This window comes from Nannospalax galili, unplaced genomic scaffold, assembly GCF_000622305.1.
Source record: "Nannospalax galili isolate Female #2095 unplaced genomic scaffold, S.galili_v1.0 scaffold575, whole genome shotgun sequence".
Taxonomy (NCBI): domain Eukaryota; kingdom Metazoa; phylum Chordata; class Mammalia; order Rodentia; family Spalacidae; genus Nannospalax; species Nannospalax galili.
In genome coordinates, this window is record NW_008335442.1 from 365,402 (window position 1) to 392,479 (window position 27,078).

General features: G+C 39.2%; 1 long non-coding RNA gene across 4 annotated transcripts; it reads left to right on the forward strand.

Moving 5' to 3' along the window:
• Positions 1-3,986: 3,986 nt before the first annotated feature.
• On the forward strand, positions 3,987-26,517 carry LOC115069882. Of its 4 annotated transcripts, XR_003849120.1 has the most exons (7): positions 3,987-4,158; positions 5,279-5,445; positions 6,479-6,539; positions 6,667-6,848; positions 12,952-13,060; positions 25,672-25,758; positions 26,390-26,517. It is a non-coding gene; the product is annotated as an uncharacterized LOC115069882 (long non-coding RNA). The 4 variants fall into 4 exon arrangements; XR_003849118.1 differs by lacking the exons at positions 25,672-25,758; positions 26,390-26,517 and adding an exon at positions 14,400-16,679 and having other exon boundaries at positions 3,990-4,158; positions 12,952-13,106; XR_003849117.1 differs by lacking the exons at positions 25,672-25,758; positions 26,390-26,517 and adding an exon at positions 14,400-16,679 and having other exon boundaries at positions 3,992-4,158.
• Positions 26,518-27,078: the final 561 nt, after the last annotated feature.

Below are 27,078 nucleotides of genomic sequence, written 5' to 3' on the forward strand. Positions count from 1 at the left end.
AACCGCAGGAAAAAAAAAAAAAAAAACCCCTGATTACTCACATGGCTGTGATTCAGCTTTTGGCTCCTTCCTCCTTCCCTCCTCTCCTCCTCCTCCTCCTCCTCCTCCTTCTCCTCCTCTTCCTCCACCCCCCCTCCCATATTCACTCCCACCCATGCTGGTGTTGTCATCAAAGAACTGAGTCAGTTCATTCTTGAAAATGGGTGGGGAAAGAAGACAACTAATAAAAACTTCTGAGTAAAGTATCTGGCTTTGGTCTGAAATTCCTTCCTCCTTCCCTCCTCTCCTCCTCCTCCTCCTCCTCCTCCTTCTCCTCCTCTTCCTCCACCCCCCCTCCCATATTCACTCCCACCCATGCTGGTGTTGTCATCAAAGAACTGAGTCAGTTCATTCTTGAAAATGGGTGGGGAAAGAAGACAACTAATAAAAACTTCTGAGTAAAGTATCTGGCTTTGGTCTGAAATCATTGCAGGAAGACAGGCAAAGGCGGCCCCTTATATAACATGAAAAGCTTGAAACAGAGGCCAGTCCTCATAAAGAAATGTTCCCAGTGTCTTCAGTAAATCTGTATGTAGTTTGTGTGCGTGTCTGCCGAGATGTTCACATAGCCTTGGGGGCAAGTTTCTGTGAGAAAATTCTGATACTGGAAATTTTACACCAACTACATTCAAAGCTAATTTGCTTTCAAAGTAGGACACTTTACTATACAACAAATGAATATAGCATGTCTCCAAAGATTTTGTTTTGTATACATGATCTCACACTGTGCACAGCCCATGGTGGCTTTGAATTTGTGTTCCTCAGACTCTGTCTCGAAAGTCGGGGAATTATGCCATGTACCATCATGCCTGGCATTCTCCAAAGATTTTTGACTGTTATAACTGATGAACTCACTTCATTTGCCTTTAAATGAACAGTGTTTCTTGGAAGCTTGAGATTGTTCCTCCTGCCCTTGGAGTAGGAAATAACATATGGGTTGGGTGCTCACCCATAGAGAGGTGGTGGGCATTATTGAGGCAAAGAATTCTGTTTCTACCTTATATTTTCTTAATCCCATTCTCTAGATGAAGCAAAACAGGAAGTAAGTGATTCTCAGATAATACCATCCCAGAGCCAGTATTAGAAGCCAGGCTGTCTGTCCTCACATTGACCTGTAGTTTGGGTTTCTGGAACTGAAGTTTGATCATGTGGTATTTTAGAGGTTACCTACAGAGAGGTTTCCCCAAACCAACCTTTGAACTGCACAGTTGAGTCAGGTCTAAGCATCTGAACCAAGCTTATGCGCAGGGGAAGAGCACTGAGCCTCCTCCCAGCACTCTTCTGTAATCCCAACCACCCTTCTCCATTTCGCTGGCTTTCCCCCGATTATGTTCCCATCTGTCTCTGAAGACTTTCCTGGGTAAAGACAAGTTGGAGCAGTTGCTCACCCCTCAGAACAGTACTTCTCTTCTCCCCCAGAGCAGTGCCTAGCACCATATTTGAGGCTCTACATACTTATAAAGTACGCCTGCACCTCAGATGTCTGCTTGCTGGCCTTATTCTTCAAATATGTTATATGCTGACTGGAAGCTATATTAGCTTTTGTTATTTTTGTTACCTTTTAGGTTTTTAGGGTGGTTGAACTGTGGAACCTGTGCCCCTTGCACGTATAGGAAGGAAAGTTTCATAATGAAAGACAAAGTTGCCAGGGAATGTATACTGAGGTTTCACCATTCAACTGCCTGGGTTTCCCTTAGGGTAATTGTGGTAAAGTTTTTTATGTTATGGCCTTATGGAGAAAAAGGAGCAATAGACCATGGGTACTTTTTCTGGGTCTCAGTACTCTCCTTCCTCATCCTGATTAGGGGCTGTTTTGAGGTACATCATTCTGTCAAAAACAGGGCTGTAATGCCCCCCCAATCTTTAATAGTTCTAATATCTTGGTCCAACTAAGCTATAGAGTGGGAATTCTGTTGTTTGTTTGAATTTTGAGGCAGGGTTTTGCTCACGATGGCCTTGAAGTTCCCATCCTCCTATCACAGCCTCAGACTCCTTGTGTCACCATACCCAGCTGTAATGGGAATTCCTGAATGCCTTCTCTGGCTGATCTTGGCTGGTCACACCTCCATTCTGCATTGACCTCATGAGGCTCCAGAAAATGAAGGCCCAAGTAGATCTTGTAACCTGCATGAGAGTTTCAAGTGCTGGAACACTAGTGGGGCAGGGCACTCTATAGCTTGGTCATTGTTTATAAAGTAGTTAAAAGCGGTTTTTTAAAGTGGTGATGGAATTATATTTTTCTCATTCAGTCAGAAATGTTATTTTAGGAAGGACTAAGCTGTGTGCAACTGCAGAGTGATCTATTTGGCTCTGTTCTCAGCCCTTACGTGCAATAATTTTTCCATCCAGGTGTGTACCTATGAATGATGGAACCAGGATTCAAACAACAGCAATTCTTTTAAAGCAAGACTTTTAAAATATGTTATAGGTCCTTTCAGATGTCAGAATTTTAATTGCTTGATTTTACTAACATTCTGTTTTCGTAGCCTGTTTATTTTCATTAAAAACCATATAATTAGAAAGTTTGGATCCTCTGTATATCATAGGAAGGTAACTGTCTTTAAGCCAATAAAACTTAGAAAATGTCAGTGACTAGATTAATATATCCCTGTTGAAGTATGAATAACTTTTAATAACTGATTAGAAATATGTGTGTAAGTTAAAATAGACTTCAAAACTATAATTTAGAAATGCATTTCCAAGTAGTTTTATGGAAATTTAATTTCTGAAAACCAACTTTATATGTAAATTTAATGTGATATTTATCCAGTAAAACCCCACAGGGGAGTTTTCTGTAAAGTCAATAATCAGCTTTACCACTTGAGCGTATATAGCTTTTTTCTATCCTCATCTATGAATTTGGGAATTAGCTATTTTAGTATTACCCTATGTGGGAAAAAGAGAAGGTATGTCCTACATTCTAACATGACTAGTTATCCATCAAGGCTTAGTCAACAATAAATGCCAAGCCTTGGTCAGAGCAGTTGCTGACTTTGCTCAAGGTTAGAGGAAGTATGTTGAAAAGAGATAACTATAGTTGAACTGCTCGCCTGAGCCTTTCAGATTTGTGTGTGTGTGTGTGTGTGTGTGTGTGTGTGTGCTTGTGTGTGTGTGTGACTTATTTCATTCTTCCTGTTTGCATAATACCTGGGAACAGTTTACTCTGTAATGCCACTCGTCATGGTAGTAAACAGTGTACTGAAGAGAGACTTTTTAGGCCACGTCAATTTATTTAATTAGGATTTTCACAGAGACCATTTAGTAATTTTCAAGTTTTTGTCTTGGAGCCTTTTGGAAGGTTGATATTAAAGCTTTGACTGTATAGCCGGGGATGAGGTGCAGGGGAAGGTGGTTGTGTTGCACTTGCATGTGAATGACTTGGTTAGAGTGCAAATTGCAGTACATGCAAAAGTGAAAGCTGCGACATGGCTGACATGGCTCTCTCATCCCTGACCGCTTCCTGAAGAACCCACCACGTGGGCCCCTTACTTAAGACTTAACTTAAACTTGGGTCCTCCCATGGTAAATATGTGAGGCAGATCTATACATATAAGCCTTCCCCCCCACACACTGTTGTGTAAACTTGATTGGTCAGTGGCCTCAGCTGTAAAATTTCCAACACATAATTCTGAAACATTACATATTAGGTAGTAGGAGCCAGAGCTTAGCTGATGCTTAAAAAATAATCTAGCAGCTTTCTTTTTTACATGATTGAATGCTTTGAAACCCATTAGAACATGCATTCTGATCCTTAAATGTATAAGTTATGAAAGAAAAATGTGAGCTTGTCAGATCAACTACAACTACCAGTCTAATAAAACTGAGTCACATCCAAATGGGCTGCACTTCTACTACCCTCCCATTCGAGGGAAAATGTGGCCGGGGGAGGCAGTCTGAGTCACCACCTGGTTTATTTGACATACGCTTCCTTCCATAAATTGGGAATGGCAAGCAGCACAGTGTTCCAGGCTTGCCTTGGGGAAGGAGCTGTTGCAGCTTTGCACCAGCAAAATAGGGTGTCTAGGTTGGAAAGATGAAGCCGAGCCCATGTTTTGACTTTATATGTCTTCGAGGGGCGGGGGAGGGAGAGAAATGGACAGCTCTAAACAAGGAACGTTTGTAAGTACCATTTTTGGAGAATGAAGAGGTTGTAGGGGTATTCATGGTGGAATTTCTTCCTTAAGGCATAAGAGGTATTTAAAAGATAAATTAAAAATAATTTAAAAGATAAGTTAAAAATAAATTGACAGCTAGTTTTTTACCTAACAAGAATGTCCTTGATATAGACATTATACGACGAGGGGGTATATGATTTGGTAGTTAATATAAAAATTTGTCCTGAAGATGCTTAAATTTGCTTAATTTTCACAACTATTTTAAAAGAAATGTATTTGACATAGGAATCTTTTCATGGAAAATTGGAATTACCTTTTGAGGTGCTTTCAGGGGATGAAAAAAGAGGCTCATGTGCCTTGCCTGTTTTCTCCACAGCATCTCTGTAAAGCTCCCTGGAGCTGTGCAGAAGTTTAGAGTGTAAAATTGTCAGGGAAACTGTCCAGGACAGGAGGATGGGAGTAGATTTATAGCTAAAGTAGGTTTGTAAATTCTCTGTTTTGAGATGATTTTTTAATACATGCCACACATTCTTCTGATTTCCATCTTTGTGGGGTCCCTGCTCTTTCTCTGTCTGTGTAAGGCTAGGATGTTCCTTGTTTAAAGATGGCGTTCTTAGAGCCAGAGTTCTTGAAGCCAGGGTGTTTTCTATTTCAGCTTTTTTTCCCCTTCCCTGAATGAATGTCCTTTGTGTAACCCCAGTAATTCAGAAATCCTACAGTCATAGGAACTGCCCTGTCATGTGACTTAGGTACTAGGTGCTGGCTGTGATTGGTCAGCAACTAACTGGTGGGTCCCTATAAGAAGTCCCGGGTCAGGCGACAGTCCATTCTCCCGCCTTGGCTGCTGCTTATCAGGGGCAGGGTGGGGGTGGGTTCTGTCTAGTGATTCAGCCCCATGTAATAGATAACCAAGTGGCTGCTGCCTTGGGGTCTGCACACCAGTAGAAAACACTCAAATTGCTTGTGGCTGATTTAATCAAACTGGCTTCCTGAACTGGTAACTGTCACTTTAATGTAGCTTACTGATTAAACTGAGAAAAATGCGACTGAAAATCTTTGCCAAGAACTGTGTGGACTTAATTCCCTGCCCCCCCTTCCCCTTGTTCTGATTCATTTTGTCACAGGAATGAAACGCAGATAACTTTTAGAAAACTTTTGAAGGAAAAAAGTGCCTCGTGTGATCAGAACAAAGCTGTTTTATAACCAGATTTATCACGTTGCGAAGAGGGAATTTGAGCAAACAGAAGCTGCAGCGTTCTGTCACCAGGAAAAACTGCGTTATCCAGAATCGGTAAGTAAAAAGTGTCATTGCCCTAATAGATATCATATGGTGCGTGGGTGGGGACTGCAGAATTGTTCACAGACCCCTAACAAGTATGTGGAACAGAAAACATATAAACAAATCGGAATTTTAAAAGTGGGCAGCCCCACACGATAGCATAAATCAAGGAGTCAGGTAGTTAACACACTGAACCAAGTCCTGGTGTGTTATAGTTAAACATAACGTAATACAACTAGATTTTTTGCCTTTTGAACATTGTTTCCCTTTTCGTGGGGGAGAACATAAAATCAAATGAGTTGTTTGAACTGGTGCATTCAGTTTCCGTGGATAGACATTTGCATTTACCCTGACTAGCATCTTGAAATTTGAAGGAATGCTTTCAGAGTTAGTCGACTAGCCCTCCTTTGCCTCCCTCTACTCCAGGATGTAAAGTGTTTATTTAGAGCTTTACAGACTGAAAGTTGAAATAATGCATCAGAAACACCTTCTGATTGTGAACAGCAAATTTATAATGGTAATAGATATTCTGATATTCTATATTCTATTTGATTATATAAGAAAAGCAAAAGGGTACTTATTTCTTTATAGTTCAGAACGTTTGGAGAGATGGTGATAAGCAACTCTTCATGGTTTGGTGCGTGTGTCTGCCTGTCTGAAACATCAACGAATCAGTATACTTATCTTCCGTCTGAGCAGCTCCTATGCTTAAGGCTTCAAGAAATACAAAATAAAGCTTTGACTACTATGTTCATAAAATAAGTTCTTATTCATGAACTGTAAAGTCACACAATTTTTTATTATACATGGATGTCTGATTTGTTGACTTCGTTTAATATTATGTTAAAAAGATTGAACAGAACATGATTTGAGCAATTACCATTTTTGAATATGCATATGTAGCTATAAACTATGGACAGAATTGTGCTTTGGATTATATAGGATGTAATATTTATTTTCCTTTTAAGTGCTTCAAACCAAGTTGAATGTACATGTCTGACGTTTGGTTTCCTTTCTCTTGCTTTTGAATCCATAAAATCTTCAGCTTCAACAAGAAAAATTTAGTAAAGAAGCATAGTAGTGTGCTGCAGGTTCCGTGTTGCTAGGTGAGTGGGATAAAGGTGAGGAGGAAGGTGGGTCTCCCCCTCCCTTTCATGTATTTTGAGAATTTTGAAGATCATTTTCTTAAATGAATAGCTCTCAGGATGTCTGTTTACATATTTATTTCTAAAGAAACAGATAAAAAGACACGATAAGCATGACTGTGAAGGGCAGATCCACTGGGAAATGAGGACATTGGTATAGAAAATTTGTGAATGTTGCAAGTTACTTGACTTAACTAAGGTGTACCCCCGACACACATGAATTTACAAGTTGAAGACAGAAATGGTGACAAAGCATGAAGATTTTTCCAGGTAATTTATATCCTACCATTAGCATGTGTTCAGTGACTTACAATTATTTTTAGCTCTGCATTTCATGTAAATACTTTGGTAAAGCATGCTGATTTAGTAATTGAGCAAATAATGTCATGCTTGATAGGAAAAAAAAAACCTCTGTATATTTTAAGTTTTCTTTATAAATTTAGAAGCCATTATCTTGAGTGATAAAACTGTGTGATAGATTTAGATTGGAAGAGTAAATGCTAGAAAGTTTATCCCAGAAGAATTATTAGAGAGCTTCATGTTTTTAGTTCTGTCATTCTCTGTTCTCAGTTTATTAATTTTTGCATGCATATCTGAAACGAATGACAGTATTGCTCTGAATTTTCCCCTGAGGTCACTGAAGGTGTTAGTATTTTGGTATACTCAGTAAAAATATAGTAATGACACGTATATAGCTTTTGTTGTCCTGGGTATGCAAAACAACAAACTAAAGTTAAGCTGAACCAGAAACAAAAACCTCAATCATATTTCTCAAAGAGTATTTGCTAGGTGTAGTGTACACTTTTACCTGGCTAAATTTTTTTTCGAGGTATGTATATGTGTGTCTATACTTAACGTGAAGGGGTAGCTTTAACTGCTAGTCAAATGACTGGCTGTTAGAACTCGGATAAGCCTCAGTGTTGTTCCTATGACAACTGAGTAGTTGGGTGTGAAATGAAATTTTAAAATTCTCAGTTTGGAAATGTCATTCAGACCTCCCACTTACAGTCTCCTGGAGTAGGAGGATAATGAGAAGGGAAAAACCATGAAGTAACCTAAGAATCTCCATTCCTTTCATGTCTTCCTGACATGCCTTTGTGTACAGGATTACCATGGAAGTGGTGAACAGAGATCAATACTATATTTGAACAAAGCGATACGTTAGCACAATATCAATAGAAAAGATTCAGGAAAGTTGGGAAAAATAAGTACCAACATAGGGTAATTTTTTTTTTAAAAAAAAGTAGAAGTCAGCTATCATGAGGTTGTGCAAATCCTTTGTCCAGCACTGACCAGCAGTGAGAACATCTTGAACCACTTATTGTATAGCTCTTCAAGAGCTGCAAATATCTCCTTAAAAATGCAGTGTGGAGAAAATTCCTTTGGAAGCAGCAGGATGGTTTACCATTTTGGCATAACATTTATTGATCTCTCCTAGGCTGACTTCAGAGGGTTCTGTGTTCTTGCAAGACACATGCTTTTAAACCAACTGTTCATTTGTCATTTAGCAGCTTTTGTCTTCTTATGGGACAGGATTATACTAGTATAAAAATAGTGATCAAACCTTAGCGTTTTATCTTATTCAAAAATTACCTCTAAAACTCCTCTTTGAGATCTGTCTGGATATTAATTGGTAGGTTGAAAATCTAGGAAATACTGTATTGGAGGGAGAGGAGACTGCTTAGAGTAATGTGTCATGGATTAAGTATGTACTTGTGCATTTTCTCTGCCTAAAGGGCTTCCTATTTACTGTTACCATTTACTATTCCTAAAAGGGTTTGGCAGTTTATTTTGTCACTAGCACTTTGAGAGTTAAAGAGGAAAAATTTCAGTGGAGTTTGCCCCTTATTTAATAAATATAGATCTACCATTTCTTCTGAAATTCAAAAGTTGTAACATCAAAAAATTTCCCACATAACAAACTGACAGCAAATCCTGACCAGAGCTTACAAGAGGCTAATTGTAGTCTTTATTTAGCTTACTAAGTATGATTCTTGATATGTTTTATCATAGAATTATACACAACCTTCATTTTGGAATACCATAGCAGACCTATGGTAACCCCTGGATGGAGTTACATATACATGTATGCATATTTTAAATAGTGACTCTCTGACCTTTATAAAATTAACAACAATCTGAGTGTCAGATAAGGGTTTTCGATGCTCCAGTTACCATACATTGAACTCACACTATGTGCCAGGCACTATACTAAATATATCACAGGTGTCTAGTACAATGTCCAACAGTTTCTGATAGGTACTCAGGAGATAGATTTTGGTATAGAATGCTTTGCATATATTAACTGTTAAAAAACCCTATACAACCAATATGATTGTTACTCAATTTTATGAAGAGAAAATAATGCACCGAGAGGTGAAATAAGTTGCCCAAAACAATACAGGAAGAAGGTACTGGAGCCAGAATTTGAAAGCACTGAAACTTGGCTGAGTCAGAGGGGTGTTCCAGCAGGGTCCTTTCATGCCTGCTTACCCTGTGCCTACAGCCAGCGGAAACTGATGATAACAGACACCCTGGCCAATATGAGGGTCCTGTGTGGAGTGTTTGTACTAGGTCTTGGGTGTGACTGGGAGTACCAGAGATAGAACCGCCTCAGTGATTCAGCCTGACTTTTACTCTTGAAAGGCGAAGACAAAGGAAGTAGCATTTTTTTTCAGAACCCCAAAGGACTTTACTTACAAAGTTGGGAAGAGTCCTTTCATAGCTATTTTTGGGACCTTTTTACCCAGTAGGAGGTCTAGACTGTCAAGGGAAAATGGGTTATCTCCAAGGGGCTTACTCTCTGGCATGGGAGTCATGCTGGGCACAGTATGTGCTCTCTGGGGAGCCCCTGGAAATGGGGCTGCAGGACCTAATCTAGGACAGGAAACTTTTAACAGTGCTTTTCAAAACAGTGACCTTCAGGTCCCTATGTATTTCTAGTGACTAAAAAATCTTTCCACGCTGATGGAAGCCTCCTTGTTGTACTTCCCACCCCCTTCCTGCTGAAATTTTCGTAGCAGCGACCATCTCCTTTTGGCATGGTGTATATTTTACATATATGCTTGACATTTTAGTCAGGCACTATTAGTAGTTATCTTGGAACAAATTTAAAGATTTCTCGATCTATTTCTTTGATCTCTGTCTTCAAATTCATTCCATCATTTCAATTGCAAAGTCCCATCGGTAAGAAAAAAGATGTTTATCCACAGTACTTTTCTTACTTACCATTTTATATTATATATAATGTATAAAATTACAGTAATTCAGATTTTTTGGCATAATGATTACAGATTTGATAAATACATTTTATATCTCATAATAGCGATGAGTATTATACAAAAGCTATTAAAACAATTATGAGAATAAATTCTATTGTCACTTAAGTATCTAAAGCTATTTTCCTTTGCGTTCTTCCAGAATGATTTGTTCTTATTCTTTACCTTAATTTGAGGGACTTCAAGAAGATACTTGTTTTGTTTTGTTTTGTTTTTTTTCATACAGAAGAATTCATTCCAAGGCAATTGACATTGAGACGTTTTCACATGCATTTCTAATCTCTATATACATGACTATCACTGGTCACAGTCACCAGTGGGTATATTTTTTTTTAATTTAGAAATCAAGCCAGAGCGGTCTACGTCCCGATTCCCTATCCACAAGTTCGGTAACCTCTTCAGAGGATGGTGTGATTAGCAGAGGCAGGTGGATCTCTGTGAGTTCGAGGCCAGCCTGGTCCACATAGTGAGTTCTGGGACAGCTGGGGCTATAGGGAGACCCTGTCTACAAAAAGACAAAAAAAAAAGGTAGGAATTGGCTAAGCAGTTAGGGTAAAAAGACCCCAAAGAAAAGTAGCCAGTTTCTCACAATGTCCTTGGGCCTCTCAGCAACATACTCTGTTCTAAAGGCCAAAAATGTCTAAAGTATTTGGGAATTTTTATCTAATCCTTAAAAGATTTTAGGGCTACCGCTTCAGAAGGAGGGAATGTTAGAGTAGCCAAAAGCCCCATAAAAAATAAATAAATCAAAGAAGAAGAAAGAGTACATGAAGTTATCAGAAAAAAGTGATGGGGAGATATGGGAGGAACTGGAGGGGAGGAAGTGGCCATGGATTTGATCAAAACACCTTGTATGCATGTATGAAATTCTCAATACATTATTAAAAATAAATAAGTAAATAAATAAAAATATAGAAAAAATGTAGAAAGTAAATGATTGGTATTTGTTTTCTTGACATTAGAAAGAGTAAGAATTACTACGGAGAACCTGGCAAAGTAAAATCATTTTATCAGCTGCTTTTCAAATTATACAGAAATTTGAACTGTAATATAGAAATGGAAGGGCACATAAAACATCTATTTTAGCTAAAACATCTTGCATTCACCTTCTTAATAATCCTTATTTCTTTGAAAAGTAGTCAATATTAAAACAATTGCTCTACATAATATGTTAAAAATCTATGATTTAATCTTGAGTGTCTCCTTCAAGTTCTTAGGATTCCCAACTGTGTAACTTCTTATCTTTCATTCCTACATTTATTCTAACTTATACACTCCAAAGTATTTAGACTAATCTAAGACATAAAGCACAACACATCATTAACTGTAAACTATGTTCTTATGTAAATACATTATTATAGTTCATTTCCTTTAATTTTTGGAGGATGAGATTTGATACATGTAAAAGTTGGATTCAGTACTTTTGTAAAAGCAGTCATTTGCTTTTCTTAGCTATAGTAAATAGCAAACTTTTGTTTATAGTCACTTTTAGATTATTTATATAAATGCAGTGATAACTTCTTTAAAACCAAAAGCAGTATAACTAGTTATTTTAAGCTATAAGATTGAGTCCTCTATTGTGAATACCAAGCTATATTTTAAGGGACTCTCCCCTTTTTCCATGAAGCAGTTTAATTTCTGGAAGCACTTGTTATGCTGGAGGCCTGTTATTGGTGTTACTGGAGTTTTTTTCTTTAAAAAGATGATTTTTTTTTTGAGACAGGGGGTCTTACTATGTAGTCCTAGCTGGCCTGGAACTCGATTTTGAACTCACAGAGATCTGCCTGCCTCTGACTCCCAAGTGTTGGGGTAAGGTGTATGCCACCACACCCAGCTAAAAAGGTGGATAAAGTATTTTTAACAGAAGATCCATTGATTTTTCTTTTTTCATAATTGGTGGTACGATATGTGTATATATTTATATAAAATATATGCATATATATATTATATGCATGTATGAGGTAGAAAGTTCTGAAAACTAAGAAAAATGGGTTGAATTTGCACAGGTCCAACTAGGCTTTGCTGAAAGCTTTTACAATTCTGATTACCTCCTAATCCGTAGTAGACATTTCTCAGTGGGTATTCAGTACATAACTGTGGTTCCCATGGCCCTATAAAGTTGCCAGCTTGCAGCCTGTGTAGAAGTGTTTATTCCTTAAGAGGCCTAAGCTTTTGGTGCAAGCATACTTGTGCTTTAAGCTCACTTTGCTACTTGGTAGCTGAGTGACTCCTTTGGTTTCTCTAAGCCACAGGGCAGGGGGAGAGCTGGCATATGTAATGGTCGTACCAGATCACACATGGACAGGCACATGTGAAGGAACCTGAAGCAATGTGCTAACACACTTGTGTTCTCACATCTAATCCTTTCAGTTTAGCCCCAAAGCCTGGGTTCATACTAAGGCATGTGACTCTTTGCACATCAGATTAACCCAAATAGCAGCAAGGAAGTGACTGCCATTTGTTGTGTACTTAGTACGTTTTGGGTAGGTGCTATTGTAGGTACTCGACCAGCAGTGACCTAATTTTCATAGCAAGCTTTGGTGCCACTGTCAGGTCTATTTCATAGAGAGAACACTGGTACAGAGGAACAAAGAAACTTAATTCCAGGCCACTAGTTTGTTATGGAAACAGAATCTAAATCCAAATAGACTGTTGCCAGGGCAGATGAGAAGTACTTTGGGTACAAAAGTAGAGTAAAAGTTGACTGAACCCTAAAGTCTCAGCAGTGGCCTTCTCAGTTCTGTTCTATAAAGTGTCACGTCTTAAGGCCTGGCCCTCTCAATACTGAAATGCAAAATTGACTTTTGCTGCTTCTGCTTCACATTTTACAACTCAGTGGGAGCAGTTATAGTCATTTGTGTTTTATGAGTTTTAATTAGGCCAATGAAGTCCAGCAGGGGGATTTCTTGTTTTCAGCTGATCTCAAGCACTAACAAAGTTACGCGTAACTTTCCTCATTTTTTCCTCTTCAAGGTAGGGGTGGAAGGGAGCACTTGAGCCTTAAGGATGCCTTTCTGCAGAAGCTTTCTTTCTTAGAAAGGTAAAATGAGCAAGAATGTGCATTTATGGATACTTTTCTTCTTATCTCTGTCTAGTTGCGAGTGCTTTCTAAAGGACAGAGTTTCTCATCTGAGCATTAGAAGAGCCAGCTTTGCCCATAAACAAGCCTGGCGTTTGGACAAGCAGTCGATTTTCAGAATATGGGTAAGGAGCTTCAGCACTCAGATGTGGAATTTGATCCAAAACGTAGGTAAAAGCAGCTCCCCAAGCCCTTGGGTTCAAAGGACATAGAAGTACTGCAAAACTTTTCATTGCTTTTTGGCTGAGCTTGCCCTTAGAATATACTAATCATGCTTGTCTTCATTCCATCATTTATCTGCTCATTCATTCAGCCCTCTTTTCATATAACTCATTCAGCCTCTACCTACAGACAGATGAAGAAATGACAGGGTGCGAGTCCATGGAATGGAGTTGGGGAGAGGAGTAGATAAGTTGTACACTCACTCTGCCCCCTTCATTCCAGTAACTGTGTCTTTTGTTTGATACTTGCCACTTTTTGAGGAAGTATACATTTCACAGACTTGACAAAAGTCTTTAAGCATCTTCTGTCCCCAGGCTCCTTGCTTAAACAGAGGAAGAAAAGGCTTGTGAAGGGAAAATTATATAGCAATTTCCTTCCTTCTTTCCTTTCCTCTTTCCTTCAAAGAAGGATGATGTGTAAATAAGGATATCTTGGAAAAGAATTTGAATTAGAATTTAAACCAAGTTGAACGTAAGAACTCTTGATTTTGACCATTAAATTTATTACGAGTTTTAAAAATCTAATGTGTGAAAAGTGATGTGGAATACTTTTGAGCTCCAAGTGACCAGTATTGATTTGCTTTGTGCTTATTAATAATCCCTTTTCCATGGGGCATGTCTATGTGCATTTTGTTTAGAACTTTAAACGGCTTAGATTTTTGCTAATTGTGTAGGTTCCATCTAATGTGTAGGGAAAATTTGTTTGACACTTTAAACTAAAGTTGTGTTAGCTAATACTGCTTTTAACCTGGAAATAGAAAGGGAACCTGGAAAAATGAAAGCAGCCAGCTGGGAAGGGAGCTGTTTTTGTATGTCCTCTTTCTTAAAGCTCTATTGAAAAAAAAAGCCATATTTACCATGTAGAGTTGTCTGCTGTCAATGCTCCCTATTGTTCTCTTAATTTTTATAATCTCATACTGAAAGTCTGACTTTTTGAGAAGGAGCTGCAATTTCTATCATCTGGGAGTTTCCATGTTAAGAGACATGGCATGGGGAGAACAGACAGTATACAGACAAGTAGACTGTGATCGGCCAGGCCTGACAACAAATGGGGCTTAGCAGGCACTTGATAGTTATTTGTAGATCTTATCTGAGTGAGTCTTACTTCTCACTACCTGAACCTTTTTATCTACTTCTTATCATCTGGCTTGACTTTCTACTGGTTGGTGATGCATTTGGGTTAACCCTCTTTTTAGCAAGGGGCCCACCTGCAGAAAAGAGTTACTGGTTTTGTCATTTATAGCTTGCTTCAACTGGACCGGATATCCTCACCGCCTCTGGCTGAAACTGACTGAATCAGTTTCACTTGTGGGGAGGGAGAAATGAATACTTCAGGAACAGAGTGTGGTGTGGAGGAGGAGGACTGCTTTTCATCCTTCCCTGATGCGGAAGCTCTGTGTCGAGACAGAGAGAGACCTGGGACTTTATGAGCACACAGATATCCTTGGATGAACGACCTTGGGAGCCAAGAGGAAAAGATGGAGAAGTGGACAAGGGAGGAGAAGGAGGAGGAGGAGGAGGAGGAGGAGGAGGAGTTGGTAAGAGAGTCCCAGGGGACTCAGTAAATCTCTGGTCCTAAGCTCAGGTGTTAGCCCTTCGTTCTTGGTGTCTGGGACATGCTGTTCATTTTTGCTTAAAATCCTGTGATGTAAAGGGCATTCTTGTGACTGAGCATCCCTTTGCTGAGGAGCTGGAGAGGACAAGGATTTCAGGAATGGCCTTTCAAGGCACTGTTTTGCAGGAAATATCGTGAAGTCATCCGTCTCCACTGAATCTACTTTTTGGAGATAAGACATCAAGGTTTATTGCCCACCAGCTTCTGACTTCTTGCCTCGAGAGTAGCATGTGTGCTAACTGTAAGTAGTGCCTTCTGCTCAGTTCAAGGCCTATTCTCCTGGGACTTGAGCTGTGTTATTCCCTTCATCCTGGGATTTCCCCCCCCCCCTTTGTAAATACAGACAACTTGCTGCCTGTATTCTGAAACCTTGGTGTTTCTCCCTTTGACTTGAAGCTCTTCTGAAACAATTGTGTGGTGGCTGGGCACTGCAAAATGAGTCAGTTCCTGCAGTTTGGTTACAAGTTCTCAAAAAGTACTTCAGAATGTGGATGTGGTCAGCAGAGTCATTTTCCAGGCATCTAAAAGGAAACCCACATCAACTGTAAAATTGAGCTAAGACCGGTGGTGCTACACAACAGAACCGGGCCTGTTTTTCTCAGAGCTAAGCCTAAAGTTGCTTTCCAGTTTAGCATTCCCTAACACATCTCGGTAGGGAATCCATATTCACACTTGCGTATCACATTTTATCTGCCACCATTTGCACAAACAGTGTAGTAGAGGTTTTGGCCTTCCTTACTTTTGAATGTGGGCTCAGTTTCGAATAACAGAAATTGTTTTTGTAAAATGGAATCTGTGGGGCTAGAGTATAGTTAGTACAAAGTGTTAAATGTGGCTTAGGGACAAAAGGTGGTAGTTTTGCAGAGGAATAACCAAGTAGATGGGCATGGTATTACCTAGTTTCTAATTGAGGTCTGAACCTTGCAGCATTGTTCATAGAAATAATTCAGTGCTTTTCGAATTTTGAACGAGCTTCAAGCTCATCATATGAGAACATTTTAGCCCAACATGGATTTTAAAAAATAGTCAACATTTTTATTCACTTGGGTACCATAAATTCTATAAAATCTGATCGAGTTTCCTGTTACCGGCCTTTAACCAATCACCAGAACTGATAACATTTTCACTAAGAAGAGAACAACAAAATTAAAACATGGATCTGAACAGATCCTTCACTACAGAGGATACCCACATGACAGACAAGCACATGAAGGGTGTTCAGCATCATTAGTCATTAGAATAGTGCAAATGAAAACAGTGGTAAACTACACACCTCTTTGAATGGCTGAAATTACAAAGGCTGACTATATCAAATGGACTTTGAAGATATGGAGGATTTGGAGCCCACAGGCATTTAGTTAGAAAAATGGTACAAATGTTTTGGAAGGCAATTTGGCAGTTTCTGAAAATACCAAACATACACTTAGCATGTGATCCAGTTGTCCCATTTATAGAGACAAGAAAACATGTGTTCATGAATGTTCACTCAGTTTCATTAGTTGTAGCCAAGAGCTGGAAAAATCCAAATGTTCAACAGCAGGTAAATGGATAAACAAATTACAGTGTATCTCAGTGGATGCTGTTCAGTAATGGAAAAAGAGTGAACAGTGGCTACCTTAAGTAACACGAGTGACCCTTACTCATGAGAATATATACTGTGTGATTCCATTTACATAAAATTCTAGAAAGTGAAAAGAAAGTCATAATGACAGGAAGGAGGAGTTGGTTACATGAAGTAAGGAACTTAGGGTGGCAAGAGGAAGGGCTACAGAAAAGCAGAAGGAAACTGGGTCTGCTGGATAATTTCACTCTCTTAATTATGGTGATGCTTTAATGGGCGCATCTATATGTCCAAACTTAGGAGATCATGTAATTTAAATGTGTGCCATTTATTTTGTATTGGCTATCCCTTGAGTTTTAAAAAATAAAATCTACAAGAAAATAAGTTCATTGTTATAGTTGAGAGATTATTTGAAAATGTCCCTGCTTGGCAAAATTATTCTCTCTCAGGGAAAGAAAACCTGATAGAATTTCAGTGGTTTCAGGATACCAATGCAGAGCTTTCTAGTATAGAGGAGAAATCAAAGTTAAACAGTGAATATAGTCTGCACACCCCCTCCCTCCCTTTCACAGGTCATTTAAACAAGTGGTTTAGGAACTGTTTTTCCTAAGTTGGTGGAGCAACTGCCTGCTGGCTTTATAAGCATGAACATAGACAACATAGTCATTGGTCTTCTGTGTAACAAGGCTACCACTTCTGAAACTGTCCTTGGAATGTAAGGTGTCTCATTTTGTGCAGTCCCCTCCACGGTCTTGCAGATCAGTATTATTATCACTTGTTGAGGAGAAAACTGAGACCTGGAAATGCCATGCTGTTTCCTGCATCCCAGAATCCCCATGTCCCTTCCTCGCATGAGGAAGGTCACCATGCTACCTATGACATCTTGCTACTTCACCTCCATAAACACGTGTCATTAACTATTGGCTCAAGTCTTAGCACATCAATTTTGCAAACTGAACTATTTGTATAAAAGACATTCAAGACAATGGTCCCCTCTATGCCTCAATTTCCCCATCTATAAACGGATAATAACATAAACCACCAGTTATTTTAGTTTGTTCTAAGGATCAGAGAGCCGCAGGAACTGGACAGCTCCATGTAGCCAGCAGGCTCATGCCCAGTGTTCCTTTGCTCCTTGGCTGTATTGAGAGCATGTCAGCATGTCTCTTCTGGTATTTGTCCCTTTCAGTGTCCTTCACTGTCCCTCTTTTCATAGTCATGGTTTTGAGGCTATTGCCTCCAGAGAATTTCTTACATCATTTTCCACCCAAACTTCTCCCCAGCATATGTTCTAAACCACATGGGGTCCAGTTACAGCCTTCAGTACTCTGTGGGATGGCACTTAACAAAACATGTTTTCAGAAGACAGGAAAAGAATTCTAGGGGCAAGTAAGTTTATGAAAATCTGAGCGGAACAACACCAAATAGACTTTCTGCCTGCAGGATTTCTCAAAACGTTTTCTATTTGTAGTGAAACTTTATAAGAGGAGCATGTGGTACCGTGTGCATTCCTCAAATGTAATAGATCCCAAGAACTGTTTTTTGTGGATTATATCCTGGTTGAGAGCTCTAAGAGATAGACTTTTGGAAAACACTATTTTGTAACTTGTTTGATGCATTGATCCATCCCCACTAGCAAGTCTAAAACAAAACTTGTCTTTTTACTAGATCATGAGAGTTCTGAACTCAATATGTTCTATTCATGGCAGGAAAAACTCAGTTGGCTGTATTTATTTTAGCTTTAAAAAGATTAGGCCCTATACTAATAGGTGAAAAACAATGGAAATTTCTTTCGTTTTGCCAAATCTAATTCTGCCTACTGATTCCATCCTTTATACTGGTCTCTGCTCATTTCCATCGGGATAGCAGTGGAAGACATGTGGTGATGGGCATGATTACTCCCTCTAATGCATGGCTACATCCCACTAGCAGGGTGGGAAAGTAAAAGAATGGTCATACCTGGAATTTCTGTTTTCAGTTGGATCCGCAGACTATAGAGTGTGATCATCAAATCAAAGTAAGACTTACAAGAAAGAGAATGTCAGAATGAATAGTAATTATCCATGTGAAATTGGAACAGTCTGGATCATTATGTCCCAGCTAGGACTAGGAAGCAGGAAAATGAACATGGTGTGGAGCCAGGAGATCAACTGAATGGGGACCTCTTCCTTTTGAGTGGATGAGCTTCTGGGGATGGAACCCAAGGCCTCACACATTATGATAGACACTCTATTACTCCTTTTTGCCTGATAGGTACTCCTAGGGCTCACTGACACTCTTACTCCCCCATCCCCCAAGCAATCCTTTCAAGGCATAATGACCCCTTCACTGAAAGAGGAACCAAATTTCCTCTGTGTTACTTACCATCAATATAAACAACAGTTTTATTCCTGTTATTTCCCCTTTCAACCTAGTAATGAAGTTGGCCACTGTTCCGGTGCCCATTCCCTGCACAGGAAGAAAGACTTCCTTCCTTAGTCTCTTGCCTTTACCCAAGTTTAGGGAATAACCTTTCTTGATTTCTTGTCATCTTTTCTAACTTTTTAATTAAACTCCCCTTTTGTCACTTGCAGTTTTTCTCCATGTTATAATAACCTTCATCTCCTACAGAGGTGAGGGTGGATTCCCAAGAAACTGGTGTTCTGCTGGCGAGTGCCTGAGTGCCTGGGTGTGTGTATACCAGCTTCTTTCTCTTAACCCCCTTTCTGCTTTGACTGTACTGACCATCTCTTCTTGGTCTTTGTCACTGGTAGTGGCCCTCCCTCTTCAGTATCTTTTCTTTTTACAATGCACATTATGCAGTGTTAGGATAGGCCCTTACTAATTTTAAGTAGTATAGTTGATTTTTCTTTCTATTTTCCTGCTTTTTTTATGAATCGGCCAGATCAACCTTGAGGGTTGTCCTTGGGTGCTGTCCACCTTATTTTTCTAACTGATCTCTCGCTTGGTTTAGAATGAGGCTGGTGTGGCCAGCAAGTCCCAGGAATCTGCTCTATCACATTTGTTTGTTTTGTTTTTTTTTAACTTGGGTACTGTGGGCAAAACTCAAGTCCTCATGAAAGTACTTTATTTACTGACTTAACTGTCTCCCCAGCCCTTCCTTTCTTAGTTTTTAATCTTAATTTTTACTCTGAGTTTGGATTGAATTGGTGGTATTTCTTGAGGTTCTGTTTCTTTTGCTCTAGAGAACCTAGCCACTGTCAAAACCTTTCCACTGTCAGCATAGGCGCAGTTGACCATCTGCAGCTAAACTAAGGACAGAAGAAGAAAGCCATTGTCAAGATATGGCATAGCCCTTGGTTTCTACTAAGCTATTTCCTGTTTAAGAAGTGGATGCATGTTCACTGTGTGACATCCAGCCTCAACCAGTTTGGCAGCAAATACTTGATTATAGGTTAGGACTTTGTATACCGCTGTCCTCCTCCCGTTCTCTAGAAGTTTTAAAATATTCAGTATTCCCCTTGCCTTTCATTGAGAAGCTTTCAGACTAGTCTCACTTTTCCCATTTTCTACTTGTTACACTAGTAAAACCCACATTTTCTTCCTTTTTGCTGAGTGCTGTAGCTAGTAAGTTTATCGCATTGTCTGCCTGTGTGGTGTATACCTGTGACTCCTCTTTCAAACTGTTTGTATTAGTCCACCTGCATCTTCACACTTTATCTGCTAGCTTGTTTTCTTTCCCCTTTTTTCCTTTGTGGAAGGAGCCATTTTATAGATTATCTATTAAAAAAATTATAGCCATGACAGAACTCTAATAATTGCTATACATTGTGGTTCAGTTTCTGTTAGACTTAATGGTTTGTAGACAGATCTCATATAATTGTAATGTAGCTCATTTTATAACCATCACAAAACAAGACATTGTTGATATGGACTATCCCTTTCTCAAGACCCTTCTCCTCAACTACTTACAGAGTTGTCTACCAGAGTAGATCTTGTTTCCATTTCCATATTGCATCAAGTGAAGGTTAAGGTAGTCTTCCTGAGCTCCCACCTTCCACAGGACCCTTCAGTGCCATTCAGTCTATGATGTCTTTAAACATTCATTGCAAGGCGAATCCTTCACTATGCCATGTTTCTACTAAAAGGAATGAACACACCTGTAAAAAGAGTATATGCTGTACAAGCAGTCAGGAATCTTATGGCACTAGGAGGTAGGCATGGCGGCATACACGTATAGTCCAAGCTCGAGGCTGGCCTGACCTGGACTTACCCTATCCTATCTTTAAAAAAAGTAAGGAACAATTAAAAGATAAAGACATGAAAGTAGTATGGTATTATTCTGAAAATATTCTTGCATAGTGTTTTTGTTTTGTTTTAGGTGTATTGTAGGTGCCCAGGCATTTTGTAATCGATTAACTTCGGATGAATTTAAGTGACAGCTATTTAATGACTGCTGCTGGTACCTGGGGAATATGAAAAGCATAAGCCTTGATTTATATTTCCAAAGGGCCTGCATTCTCATAGGGATACAACATTTCTAAGCAAGTAATGTCAGAGCAATGTGACTTCTGTTTCTGATTAACACAGACTGAGTGATTATGGAACCAGCCCTGAGACATAGGCTTCTAACCTTGTGAGAGGGCCCCTAAGCATCTTAGAAGAGACAGGAGGATCTGGGTAGCCAGCGTGCAGAGAGACTGACCATTTTCTTCTTCTTAGCCTTTCTGAGTTGACCCAGAAGACCAAAGAATTTGGTATTGTGACAGTACTAACTTCATAAGGAGTCGGTACAGTGGCAAAAGCAGAGGCTTAGTGGTGGCTACATTGTGCATGAACCCTGAGATGTTAGGCACATTCAGACACCTTTAGAAAATAGCGCACAACTTAAAAGCGAGACCAAATATGGAAAGGCCCCAGTAACAGTATAGATCATTAGTGGGTTATGATTAAACAAATGCCTAAGCCATGAATTCCTGAGGACACTACCTTTTTTTTCTTTCTATTATTTACAGGTTTCGCAAACAGTTGCTTGATAGCCTTATTTTCTTATCATCGATGGAATGCAAATTGTATTCCCCGTTTTTTAAGGACAGGAATTTTTTTCTGCCTTGCACACTGTTGACATGGTATCAAGAAAAATGCCTTAGGGATTTCTTCCAGAGATGAGCAAGAGGGAGAGGGGTGGGGAGAGAAAGATGGATTTAGGGCAATTAATTTCTGAAACTTTTCCTTAAAAAAAACTGTTATTTGGGGTAAAACCATCCTTTTTCTCTGAGTGTTTTCAGTGAGCAAAATGATTTCTGTTCTCATCCAGTAATTGTTTAAAAATTGTTTTTTATTCAGAAGGATTAAAGGCATGTAACTAATTGCTAAATAATATTTTCTCAAAACTAGTCTGAGTCTGTCTTTATTGGCTATAAGAAGTTTCGCCCTTACAAGCTGGTTTTTGGATCTTATGCCAGCCCAGTCCCTTCCCAGGCCTGTTCAGACTAGAATTATTTGGCAGAGAATGTCTTTTTAAAAGTGTCTTGAACAGGAATGTCCCAGAAAATGTTCACCTCAGTCTTGAAGTTGACTTGTAGAACAATTTACTAAACAGAGAGATATGAGGATCAGGTGACCATCAGCTGCTATAAATGTTTTTGGTCAGTGCAGTCACAGGGTCTCAGGTATGCAGGAGGTGGACGTGCTGCCACCACATGCCTGGTTATGGTGATATCCTGGTTCAAGTGCTCTAATGTAATGCAGAAGGAATCCATGTTCCCAGGAATGCACTTTAATTAGACACCTGTATAAAAAGGTTAGTTTCCCTTCCAGCATAATCCCCACCCCCATGGCATACTGTGTGTGCATGAATGCATTTCTTTCCTGGTCTGTACTTCATGTTAATTAGTTAATTAGACATTTTGTTCTTCATCACGTGGGAGGCAGGGTTTTTTTTTTTTGAAAGACAACTTTATTAAAGTATAATTGGTAAACAAAGAACTGTACATACACCATGTGGGCAATTTGAGTTTGGATATACGTAAACTCTTCTCTTGTGATAACCATCACTACAGTTACGCACAATCAAGGTAATCAACAGCCCCAAATGCCTCCCAAAGTTTCTGTGTGTGCGTGTGTGTGTGTGTGTGTGTGTGTGTGTGTGTGTGTTTGTGTTTGTAAGAACATTTAACATGAAGCCTACCTAAGGAGTTTTTGTACTTTTAAACTAAGTCTTTCTTAAAATCGTGAACTGGCTTGTGCTCTGTCATTCCATAAATATGTTTGTGATAGAAGTTGACTGCATTCTTCTGTTACTACAAGGCTGTGGGCACAGGCACTTAAACATATGAAGTGCCATGGGTGCTCCTTAGGGGGACATGTGGGACCAAACTTCTGGGGTATAGAAAATCAAGAAACTGAAATGTTTTTAGAAGCTCTTTTGTTTAAACACACATACGCGTGTGCAGACACAGACACACACACACACACACACACATACACACACACACGCATGCACACGCAGATTCTTTCATTTTAAGTTTTAAAAAACCATTTGAACGGTTTCAAAATCGTCATTTTGCTAGTGTTGCAAAAGTGTTGGTTTCTCTGCATTTACTTCATAAACAGTCCTTTGGATCAAAACTTCTTAGAAGCCTCCATTTCTAAAGGTAGGGATACTTTCTGAAGGCATAACAGAATTGCCTAGGTAAATCCCTTCAAAAAGATTGAGAAATTCTACTCTCCATGTAGTTGAATGGCCCACCAAGCAGCATTTCTTTCATTTCTAGAGAACTTTGATGTGAGTGTCATTTTCTGTCTGGCAGTTAAGCTTTGAAACACCGGTGGGTTTCTTCCTGGTTCCCCCTGTTGGTCACTCTTTTTCTAACCAGAGTGTGAACTCATCAAATTGTGGATCAACTTTTCAAGCACTGGGCTTCATCCCAGTTCAAAGCAGGCTTTCCAACAGCAGATGACAGGCTTAACTTTTAATGAGTCTTTCCCTCCCTTTAAACTCTTTCCCTATAGGAAAAAAAATGGTCTTCAGTCAGAATGTAGTCTTCTGTTTGTTGTTTTTTGTTTTGTTTCTTTGTGGTGTGAATAGTACCCAGGCAGTGAATTCCTTGGGTATAGTTGTCTGTCTCTGTGTGTCTGTCTTTCTCTCTCTCTCTCTCTCTCTCTCTCTCTCTCTCTCTAACTTATTACATAATAAAATTGCATAACTCAACTTTCTACTTCAATCCTATTTTATTTGACTTATTTATAAACTTTGAACATGTGGTGCTAGTTAATATTACATATTATTATCTATCTTACATATTCTATTGTCTGGTTTATTTTTTATTTCAGAATTTCATATAATGTATTTTGATCATATTCCAGCTTCTACCTACTCTCTCTCCCATTTCATGTTCTCTATTTTAAAAAATTTTGTTTTTTAAAGGCTTGCTGATTCCATTCCCTGCCTCCCACATCTTCCTGTGTCCATGTCCTGGAATATGGTCGGCCTACCAGGCATCACACCAGTGAGCAACACCAATTCTCCTTCTCATAGAATCCATCAGTTGCCAGTAGATTCTCACCTAGGGTTGGGGCTTCCTGCCCACCTCTCCTCGCTTCCCCCATCTATGCTGGGTCTCTGTCTTGCTTGGGTTTCCACAAGTCTTGTGCATATTGTCATAAGTGCTATGGGTTCTTATTTGCAACAACTCTGTAATGTTCAGACAACACAGTTTCTTTGTATTCTTCTCCACCTCTGGCTCTCACAATTTCTGCCCCTTCCTCCACATCTTCTACAATGTTCGCTACAAAGCCTTGGGAGGAGAAGGTGTGATATAGGTATCCTATTTCTAAGGGGTTGGGGGGTGGGCACTCCAGAGTATTTTATCCTCTGCATGTTGACCATTTGTAGGTCTCTGTTAACTGATCACCTTCTAATTGGATTTAAGGCCTGCCTCAGATCAGAGAGTCCATACCTGACACTGGTATTGGGAGGACCCTGTGGCTCAAACAGGTCAGAGGCTATAGGGAAGAACCTACTATTCTGCTAAATAGGCGTAGTGGTAAACTGAATCACAGTGTTGGACCCATAGGTGAGTACATCTCTCTTCTCCCACCAGAGAAGGAAGGGTCTTCTGGCAGCAGATGGCAGTTAATACGGAGATCCTCAAATGGAAAATGTGCAGAGAATAAGAGACAGTACTAATATCTCTTTAAACTAAAATTTTGCTATATTTGCTGTTGTATTGATTAGTGGTGGCTTCTAATAGAGTAACTTTTAGGAAAGTTTTATTTAATTATCCCTGTTATTGCCTGTACAAATTTAGAAGAAGAGGGAAAAGCCTACTATGTTAATTTTAAATATTTAAATTCAGTGGATTTTCTAATCTGAAGATGGAGTAAGATCTATAAAAGATAACCCTTTGCTGCGTGTGGTGGCATATGCCTTTAATCCCTGCCTTTGGGAAGGAGAGGTGTGTGGATCTCTGAGATCAAGGCCAGCCTGGTCTTCATAGTGAGTTCCAGGCCAGCTGTGGTCACTTATGTTTCTGTGTCCTATAAATGCAAAGGTAAGATCTGCCAAACCTTACCAGTCTCTTTTTCTCACTTCATTTTCATGTTCTAGTTTGCAGACAATGCTAAGATACATTTCATAGATAAGTTGTTTTAAAATTATTTTAAACAATCAAACAAAAGCCTACCTCACCTTGTCTGTCCTCCCCCAAAGAGCTAATCACAAAGCTGCTCATCTTTATTTACAATGAACTCCCCCTTTGCCCTTGAAAAAATAACCCACCTCTCTTGGCAATAGATTGTCATTCTGTAGTCCAGCTGCATGTCTGGTCAAGGCATACTATTTGAGAACTTCCTTGCAATTGAAGTTAACTCTCCTAAATCTTTGTAAGTCGATGTACTAAAGCATTTTAAGTTCATGGGAAAGTAGGAGTCTAAAATATATGTGCTTGGAGCAGGGTTGCATGGTTATTTACATTTGAAAATAACCCTAAAAATAATTGGCTGTGGTGCTCAAATGCTAGTATAAGAATGCCTTATTCAGGGACTGTAGAGATGCCTCAGTGATTAAGAGCACTTGCTGTTCTTCCAGAGGGTCAGGGTTCGATTCATATAAAATAAAAGTAGTATTTTTTAAGGAATACCTTATTCAAGACCTTGGGCATTTTCTGGCTTGGCGCCTTTGCTGTGACCCTTTCCTCTCTTCATAGTGTTCTTTCCTCCCCCAGGTATGCGTATGCTTCTTTTCTTCCTACTTGAAGCTGCTTACATGCCAGGCCTTCTGTGAGACTTTCCATAAACAACTTAAAACTGAGGCGTTTCTTTCAACTGTTTTATTCTATGAAATGACTATGTATATCTCTCTTCTGGTGTTTTCTTGTTTTTCCCCTACCTTCACAGGCAATCTTAAATTCTCAGTTCCATGAGACGGACTTTGTTCAGTGGTAGATCACTGGGGCCTGGACTAAAATACAGTAAAGGGTCTCAGTAAGTATATTTTTTAATTAGTTTTGTTTTATGTGTATGAGTGTATTGTTTGTATGTAGGTAAGTGCACCTGTGTTGTGCAGTGCCCATGGAGATCAGAAAAGGGTCTTGGATCCCCTTGAACTGAACTTATGGATGATTGTTAGCTGCCATGTAGGTGCTGGGAATCAAACCCAGGTTTTCTGCGAGAGCAGCCAGTGCTCTTAACCACTGAGCCATCTCTCCAGCCTCCTCAGTAACTATTTTTTGATGGATGGATGAATGGATCAACAAGGAACTTCCTATGCAGTAACTCTACGCTTATATTACTTTGTGAGAGGAAAGTGTAGAACTGACAAACTAGAGAGGTGCTACTTTTTATATATGTATAATTTCCCTTGATGTTTTAGATATTTAGTAAAAATGACTACATCATCTTCCATTTATGAAGAAAACAGATTTCTTTAATTATAATTCACATGTGTAACATGGCTGGAATCCTAGTTAAAGTGACATGAAAAAGAAAAAATGCTGCAAAACCACATTAAAATGGTGGAGTGTATTCTTTGCTTACTTATTTGTTTTTCTTCTCTATATATTTACATTTTACTATAAAAATTTCCAAAATAATCCATTTTCAATTTCTCGCACAGGAAGTCACTCATGATCCGGAAGGCCATCTCTCCTTTGCTGCTGGATCTGCAGCTCCAGAGTTAGTGTCTGGCACTTTATTTAATATCTCTTGGTTGGTATTTGTTGGATAAATAAATGAATCTTGTGGTAGTTTAAAACTGCATACATGGAATTATTCTCAGTATATATTCATAACCCAAGAACTTGGACATTGTTTTCATATTAGTTTCTATATTTGACATCTTTTCTTTCTTTCCTTATAGAGTCTTTCCTCAGTAGCTCCTAAATTGTCTAGGCTCCAAAAGGATTAGGTGTCCTCAATGGCTCAGTAGCCAGTGTAGATCCTGTCTTTCGTAATCAGCAGCTACATCTGGCTACTGGGTCTCTGGTGGCATCTTGTAACTTCACTTGCAGAGTTGTGAGGTACAGACATGCACACATGGTCATGCACACAAACAGAATTTCAAGTCCTCCGTTATTCATTGGGTGTGGGAAATCATCCAAAGTTTTATGAATGAGATCTCTTTGCTTTTAACATCACAGAGGGGATAGAATATGGTTATGTTATCTATTGATTGGTTTCTTCCTTTTTCTCCTTTCTTTTTCCTGTGATGGTATCATATGCTATCATCTATCTATCTATCTATCTATCTATCATCTATCTATCTATCTGTCTATCCATCCATCCATCCATCCATCCATCCATCCA